The sequence below is a fragment of the Pteropus medius genome, unplaced genomic scaffold (genome assembly GCF_902729225.1).
Source record: "Pteropus medius unplaced genomic scaffold, Ma_sr-lr_union100, whole genome shotgun sequence".
Classification (NCBI taxonomy): domain Eukaryota; kingdom Metazoa; phylum Chordata; class Mammalia; order Chiroptera; family Pteropodidae; genus Pteropus; species Pteropus medius.
Window position 1 is genome coordinate 23,630,819 of NW_024340696.1, and position 8,189 is coordinate 23,639,007.

Below are 8,189 nucleotides of genomic sequence, written 5' to 3' on the forward strand. Positions count from 1 at the left end.
TCACTTTCTTTCAATTGTGGGATCAAGGTCCCCTGTCCTTGCTGGCTGGCCACCATGGGCTGCTCTTGGCAGCTAAATACTGCTCATTTTCCTTACTAAATGGTCCCTACCTTCTTCCACAACAGCACTGAGAATTTCTCTCTTGTCAAATCTCATTCACATTTTGAATTGCTCTGATTTCCTCTGTCTCTAATCTCTAGACACAGATGTGAAGGGCTCATTTGATTAGGTCAGGCCTAGCCAGATAATCTTCCTGCTTTATCCCATTTCTCATTTGCCCTGAGAATACTTGCCCTTGTGGCTGCAGCTTTTACCCCCAGATAACTCATGGATTATAGTTCTAACCTTACCCCCAAAGTTTGCCATATATCTCCCATGCTTTTTAGAGAATTACATCAAACAGGACTGATGCAGTTGGGATAGCTCATTTGAACAGATACCGAATGATCTGGAAAAAAAAAAAGGATTGCAAAGGAGATGACTGTAGCCAGATTCTGTGGTGGCACTGCAATGATGTAACAAGAAGGAGGTGACAATGTTGTCAACATTCCATAATGATACTGTGATTGAAGTAGACAACAGAAATGGAAAGAAAACTAAGAAGCCATGTGTCATTGTGGATTATAATGAGAATGTGGAGGAGTGGACTTGGCTGATCAGATGCTCACTTCTTATCCAACTAAGCACAAAAGGCACAAGTTTTGGTATAAGACATTCTTTCGCCACCTTCTAAACATTACAGTGTCGAACTCCTTGAACTCCTATATTCTTTTCAAGAAGGACAATCCCAAGCACACAAAGAATGCTGAAAAAGCATCACAAGCCAGGGCAGCAACATCTTCGAAGTCATCCATGCTCTGATGATATCACACCTCTTCACCTGTCTGGAAGACATTTCCCCAAGAGCATACCACCAACATCAGGGAAACAGAATCCAATTGGATCATGCAAAGTTTGCTGCTTGCACAGCAAGGACAGCAAGAAGATCCAGAGAGAAACGTGATAATTTTTTGCGGAATGTGATGTTCCACTTCTGTTGTTCCATGCTTTGAAATTTACCACATGAAAAAATGATTAAATACGATCATCATACACATTTCTGTTACATTAGGATTAGAGATAAGTTCTATTTAGAAATAACTCCAAGAGCAGTTTTTATATTTTATTTTCACATTGAAAACCAGTTCGATTTGCTTCAGCTTCAAAGAGCATGTTTATGTAAAATTAAATTAATGTTGGCAGCGAGCTGCACTTGTTTTTTCTAAGTGGGAAATGGGTTTAAGGTCAGTTGATTTGTGGCCTTAATTACATCCACAGAATCCCTTCATGGCAACGTGTAGTGTTTAATTGAATAATTAATTGGTGTAAGGTATGTATGTATACACATACCAGGGGCTTGGAAATGTGGGGGCCATCTTAGAATTCCACCAAACAAGAACACACCATATTAATGAAGTAAGCCATTTCAGTAGATGATAAATAGCCTTTCAATTTAACAAAAATTTATAATATATATAATATTAAAATATATTCAAATAAAATTAAATTTCAATTCAAAATCCACAATTCAATTTACAATTAAAACTTCTCAGCATATGATGAAATAAAAGGAAACCTCTATCTGGTAAAGTGCATCAGGAAAAACCCTATAGCTAACATCATACTTAATGATGAAAAACTGACCATGTTCTTCTTCCTAATATTAATAGTGAAGGATATGTAATCTCATCATTTCCATTATTGTTACAGTAGAGTCTCTAATAATTTCTAAGGAAAAAAATAAAAGTGAGACTATCTCCATTTTAGGCGACATTATGATTATTTATTTAAAAAGAGAAAAAAAGATTATACCAAACAATTACTAACAGTAATAATTTAGCAAGGGCATAATTACAAATGTAATATATATAAAAAATTTATTTTTATAAGTAGCAGCAAATAATTAGAAAATGTAATTTTAAAAGAGCCCAATTATAATACCATGAAAGAAACATAAAATATATTGGTGTCTCATTGCTATTAGATCCCTAGAAAATTAGGAAAAAAGCATTGTTTTCCTCAGGAGCTCATGTGTCTAAGAATTTCTGATAATCTGTTTAGTTTCACCTGGAACAGCATTTATTATTCACATTTTGGGGGGTACTAATAAGTGGTGGTATCTTGTTAGAGACTGTATTCCTAGTCTCTTTTAAAAGACGTCATGATTCTGTCCTGGTTTCTTTGTGTCTTGGTTTCTATTTACTCCACTTAAGGATTTTCAGCATGGTATGACCACGAAAAACTGCATAACTCAGTAACAACATGTAAACTAGTAACAAAAAAGTTAAGAGGGGGCGAATTTAGATCCACACAAATCATTGTTTCCATTCTCAACTTTTCTATCTACAAATTGAGTTCTGGTGACACTAGCCCCTAGGCACCAAGATAGGACTATAGGGCTATATAGAACTTAAGAATTTCATGTAACTTTATAGGCCAGAATTTTGTGACCTGACATTTAGCCTCCGAGCTGGCCTTCCATGAATTGTGTAAGGTGAGAATGGAAATAGACTGTGACTGCTTAACTCTTAGGTCTTGCACATCTCATGTCTCGTAGTTGTCATCATGAATTATCATCAACTGATACTTGTAGAAATAATTTTTTTCTGCTGTTGCCATATTATTAGTGTTGTGACAAGAAAACAAAGGAAAATCCAGTCTAATGTTATAAAAATTATTTTATCCCCAAGGTGTGTGTGTATGTGTGTGTATGTGTGTGTGTGTGTGTGTGTGTGTGGTGTGTGCCTATGTGTTCATTCAATGTCCTGATGACTGGGAATCTATTTACTCCCTTAGCATGTATATTAAAAGGACATGATCTTCGAAGTAGAATTTTTCCAATATACTAGCAGCCTTTGAATTGCTCCCTACAAGATTAAAAAAAAAAAAAGGGGGGGAGAAAGAACTGGCCCTAAGCATGTAATTCAAGTTGCTTTTGGTTTTGTTTATTGTTATTTGCTATTTAATTTACATAACCAATATTCTTTTATGCTTGAATGAATAACTGTATTATAGATTTAATTGAAATCAGGAGAAATTGCTATCCAATGTACAGAATTTTATATTGAAGAAAAAATTTCAGAGACGCCATCTATGAACAGTGAAACACACCAAAACATCTGTAAAGATTATACTAATGTACACAAAGATTACAAATTGATAATATGCTACATGGCAAAATTATCCTAAATTGAGGATAGAAAGAATAAGAAGTTATAAACATTTTTTAATCACCTACTGAGTTCCAAGAATTATACTAAGGTTCCCATTATATATTTTAATAAGTTGTTTTAATTACAACATATCTATAAATGTAGTGAATTTAACAGAAAATTTAAATGGTATGTTCAATGTGACGCATTTCTTTCTTGAACATCTGGTTGTGCCATCTAGCTCCATTCCAACATTTTTAGGGAATAAAAGCTCTGATATGTGTTGAGGAAAGTATGTAATCATCAGAGGCGTAGACACAGGGCAACCTGGTAGGTGAGGAATGGGTGTTGAGACTTTGGTAGAAGAGAAGAGATAAACCTCTTTTTTTATTTGGTAAATAATGCATTCATTTCACAAATATTTACAGACTACTTACTGTGCACCATTTTAGTGCTGCAGATATAGCAGTGAATAAGACAATGTGTAAGATTTCTAGGTGTTCCTTATCCTTGAGGAAGAATTATAAGGATTTGGTAGATGAAACCTAACTAGAGCTAAAAAGTACTCATTTAGCTAAAATGTGACCTGTCACATATATCAGGAATCTTCCATTAATACTATGGTAATTTTATGTGACCAAGGAGAATGAGGGAAGAGATGGAGATTAGCGCAGAAAGAAAGAATGCTAAATAAGAATTCTCATATGGGCCTAGTTCTATTCCTTTGAACGAGTTATTTCATTTTGCTGAACTTCTTTTTTATGTGTAATGTGGGAAAAATAATATTAACTCATTTACCTTCCAATTAAGAGCACCTTGAGAATTAGTACATAGCTCTAGATTCAGTGAAATAAAACCAAAATGATGGTTGGAAAGGTTATAAGACAGAGAAGACAGAGTTACAAACGGCTTTAGTTAGCCAAGTTTTATAATTTTATCTTCTCCAAATATAAACATTTAAAATCTCATGCCTTTATGTAACAATAAATGAAAATCTGTAAAGTTATTTTGAGGAGAACTGCTATTATTTCTGTCTAGAAATTATTTTAATACATTTCAAAGAAAATTTTTGATTTTTTTAAAGATTTGTTTTTTCTACATAGTCAAAATGAAATGTAATTGTAAATAATTTAAGAGTGAAATTAATCATTATGTTTGCTTAAAAATATAACTTTCCTCAAGATGCCACTGGAATCATCTAGAGATTTAAATAAGGAGGTATACTTGTTATTCAGCCCGACCAATGACATTTCATACACATCTACTTTTTGTGCTTCATGCTCTTCTTTGTCAGTAAACACAAGTATCAAAATGTCATATATTTACTTAATGTTGCCTTAAAATTATTCTCTAGAATTAGTTCATTTAACAAATATGTCTTCAGCACTGATCTCACATGGTTGTTACCAAGATCAAATAAAAACTACCTATGAAAATGCTGTATAAACACTATGTACATTCTGAAAGATAGTTGTTAAATCATCATTACTTTCAAGACTTCTGTTAGGTGCCGATGCAAAAGTTTCAAGATATCTTCTCATCTATTAGAACTATATATAGGTTGAAAATGAACTGTATCTTTTACAGCTTCTATAACTATTCTTCTGCAAAAGAATATTATTCAACAATAAAAAACAATGCAACATCATAGATAAATCTCAAGAACATTTTGCTTTGCAAAAGAAGCCAGACACAGAAGACAATGTACTATATGATTCTGTACATATGAAATACAAAAACAGGCAAGAATTATGAATAGTCACAGAAAGTAGATATGTTTGCATTTGGCTGCTCATAAATGGACTACCTGCAAAGAGATATGAGGGAACTTTTGGGGAAGATGAATATTCTGTATCTTGATTTTTGTGATGGACACACAGGTATATACATTTGCTAAAATGATAAAACTTCATCCTTAAAATAAACACATTTTATTGTATGTAAAATTACTCTTAATAACACTGATTTAAAAAACAAATAGCAAAACACAAAGTGAATTAAATATCATAAAATTATCGAAGAAAATATTCTGGCCGGACAAAAAGAAAAATTAAACATCCAAATTTTTTCCCCAATATGTTTTGTCATGTTCTGCTACTTATCCACTGAAATGTCTAAAGTCCAGCCTAGTTTTATAGGCTAGAATTATTATCCATGTATAACTTAGAACAGCTGCTAAAATTCCCTGCCTTTCTTAGCCTAAGGAAATATCTTTTGTTGAGTGCTGTTAGTTATGAGATGAAATTGGGTTTAAAAAAAATTTACTGGAAAGCCAAGTGAAATCAAAAGGTATATAAGTATTGTACTTTCTTAATTAGGCATCTGTTCAGACTTGCTTGTCCTTGAGTTCTTGCAGAAAGTGAGTGAAGCAGTAACATACCCAGAGTCAAAGGCCACGTCAAGATCATTTCCAAAAGCATGAAAAAGTCAAGGGAGACCCAGGGCTAAATGTTTCCCTAGAAAAGTTTGCTTACTCCTTCCCATCTTCAATGCCTCCAATTTCTCTCATTCTAGCAAGAGAATAAGGACTAAAGAAGCCTGCAGAGGAAAAGATAATAGTCTATGTGTTGGCTTGAATTCCCTCTAAGAGGTGAGAAAAAATATTTACTCTAATTAATTCTGTCCAGTCTTGTTTCAGCAGTATAACTGATTGGTCCTAGTTCTCTTAAGCAGAAATTTTGTCTAGGGCCCTGGCAACTACCTTGGGTGGCAGGAATAAAATAAACAAAACAAACTAAACCTAAAAATTCCCTAATACATTATATTAGTTTCCTATTATGCATAAATATTACCACACATTTAGTAGCTTAAAACATCACACACATTTATTATCTCACAGTTTCTGTGTGTCAGGTATCTGGGCACAGTTTAGTTGGGTCTTCTGCAAGGCTTTAATCAATGCCAGGCTGCATTCTCATACAGAGGCTTAACCAGGGCAAGGCTCATTTCCAACTACCTTCAGGCTGTTGGCAGAATTCATTTCATTGGAGTTCTAAAACTGAGGGCCACAGTTCCTGCAGGCTGTTGGCTGTCCTCAGCTTCTAGAGATGGGCCACAGCTTCCTGCCATGCCACATGGGCATGCTAACAGTCAGTTTATTTCTTTGAAGCTAGCAAAGGAGAAAGTCTTCAGAGCAAGTTTACTCGCAATATGGTGTCCTTCATAATGTAATGTAAGCAAAAGTGTGACATCCCATCACCATTGCCATATTCTTATGTTTGGAAGTCATGGTTCCTACCCACACCCAAGGGAAGGGGATTAAATGGGAGGTAAGGACCCTAGAAATAACTTTGAAGTCTTGTGTACTTTAAGCACAGTATGTGATGCATGCTTTAATATTGTTTAGATGGACTAGAACAATGGTAAATATCAATAAGTGGTGATTATTGTGTATGTGTGTCTGTCTATCTATCTATCTATCTATCTATCTATCTATCTATCTATCTATCCATCCATCCATCTATCATCTATCTATCATCATCATCTATCTGCCTATCTACCTATCTGCCTATCTATCTATCTATCTATATCTTAATGTATAACAGGCTTTATAATGCTTATTACAAAGTTTATTCAGTGATATGTTGGTACATGTTTAACCAGCACTCTCACAGGGAAAAGCTCTGCTTTGTAGTACTACTAATTTCCATGATGTAAGTACTCTCACAATACCCAAATCCAAGATTCCACTCTATTACTAAATGTGGTATTAATAAAGAGATGCATGATCTACTCTCACAAAAAGGTATGAGCTGTCTCTTGCACACCATTGGAATCGCTGTAAAGAATAAATGATATATTGATTTCATTTTATACCTGTTATAAACATTTAATAAATTAAATTGCCTCTTTCCTCTTCCTTATGACCATGACAATAATTGCTAATGATTATTTGATTGAGATGATGATAATAAAGATGTTGATGATGATGAAGTAACTTGAAACTTACTGACAAGAGTGGGGGGAATAAAAAGAACTTGAAAAACCATAAGATATTTCACCCACAAGCAAATATAAAACAATCTTCAAAAAAGCATGCACCAATATTGTAGATACACTACCTGTATTTTATTTCTTTTTATTTATGTATGTATGTATGTATGTATGTATGTATGTATGTATGTATTTATTTATTTATTTTTAAGTGAGGCAACCTTTGGTTGACCTCACAGATTGCAAGGACCTTGTCAGCTTACAATCCCTTATTATTTACTTTTTACGCCTACAGCACCTGGTCTTCCTAGGTGGTCTCCCATCCAAGTACTAACCAGGCCCGACCCTGCTTAGCTTCTGAGATCAGACAGGATCCAGCTTGTTCAGGGTGACATGGCCATAGACCATAACCTGTATTTTAAAGGTTTATGAGCAACATTATAAAAAGTATATTTCAAAAAGCATATCTTTCTGAGTCTGTTAGTTTCCCTAACTCTTCCTATTTCCTGTCTATTCTTGTTGTGCATGTTCAGAGGTGGCCCACCTATAAAGTCAGAAAGTAGGTGGAGTCCCATTTTGGTATACTTGCTTGGTGTTAAAAGGACTGTGGATTCAGAGGCAAATAGGATCTCTTATGACAGGAAAAAAAGATGGAGGCTGAGAATCAAATAGTCAAAGAAGAGACAAACTATTACATTGGCAAATTACATGTTTATCTCTCGTCTTCCTTTTCTAACATTCCCACACTCTTTAAAATAATTTGATTTCTGATAATTTAAATGCGATAAGATCGTTTAGAGTGAAAATTTGTCTAAATAAATGTCTACTTCACTAAACTGAGGCTCTATATGTGAAACTAGGTAGTAAAATCTTAGAAGAATCATATCTACTTTAAAAATGGCCTTAAGCTATGTACAAAACCCAGGAAATAGAAAAAAATATAAATAATTTGGGTAGAAACGCTCTTATTCCCTTTTAAAATGGAAGCATTTGGGCCTCAGGAAACATTTTCTCAAACCTAGTTCTTAATAATTTAGTGCAAGTTAGCTGTAAGTCTGAAGTTTT

At 34.1% G+C, this 8,189-nt stretch overlaps 1 pseudogene; it reads right to left on the reverse strand.

The window, feature by feature from the left end:
• Nucleotides 1–7,410: 7,410 nt before the first annotated feature.
• Nucleotides 7,411–7,529, reverse strand: LOC120610884 (uncharacterized; annotated as a pseudogene).
• Nucleotides 7,530–8,189: the final 660 nt, after the last annotated feature.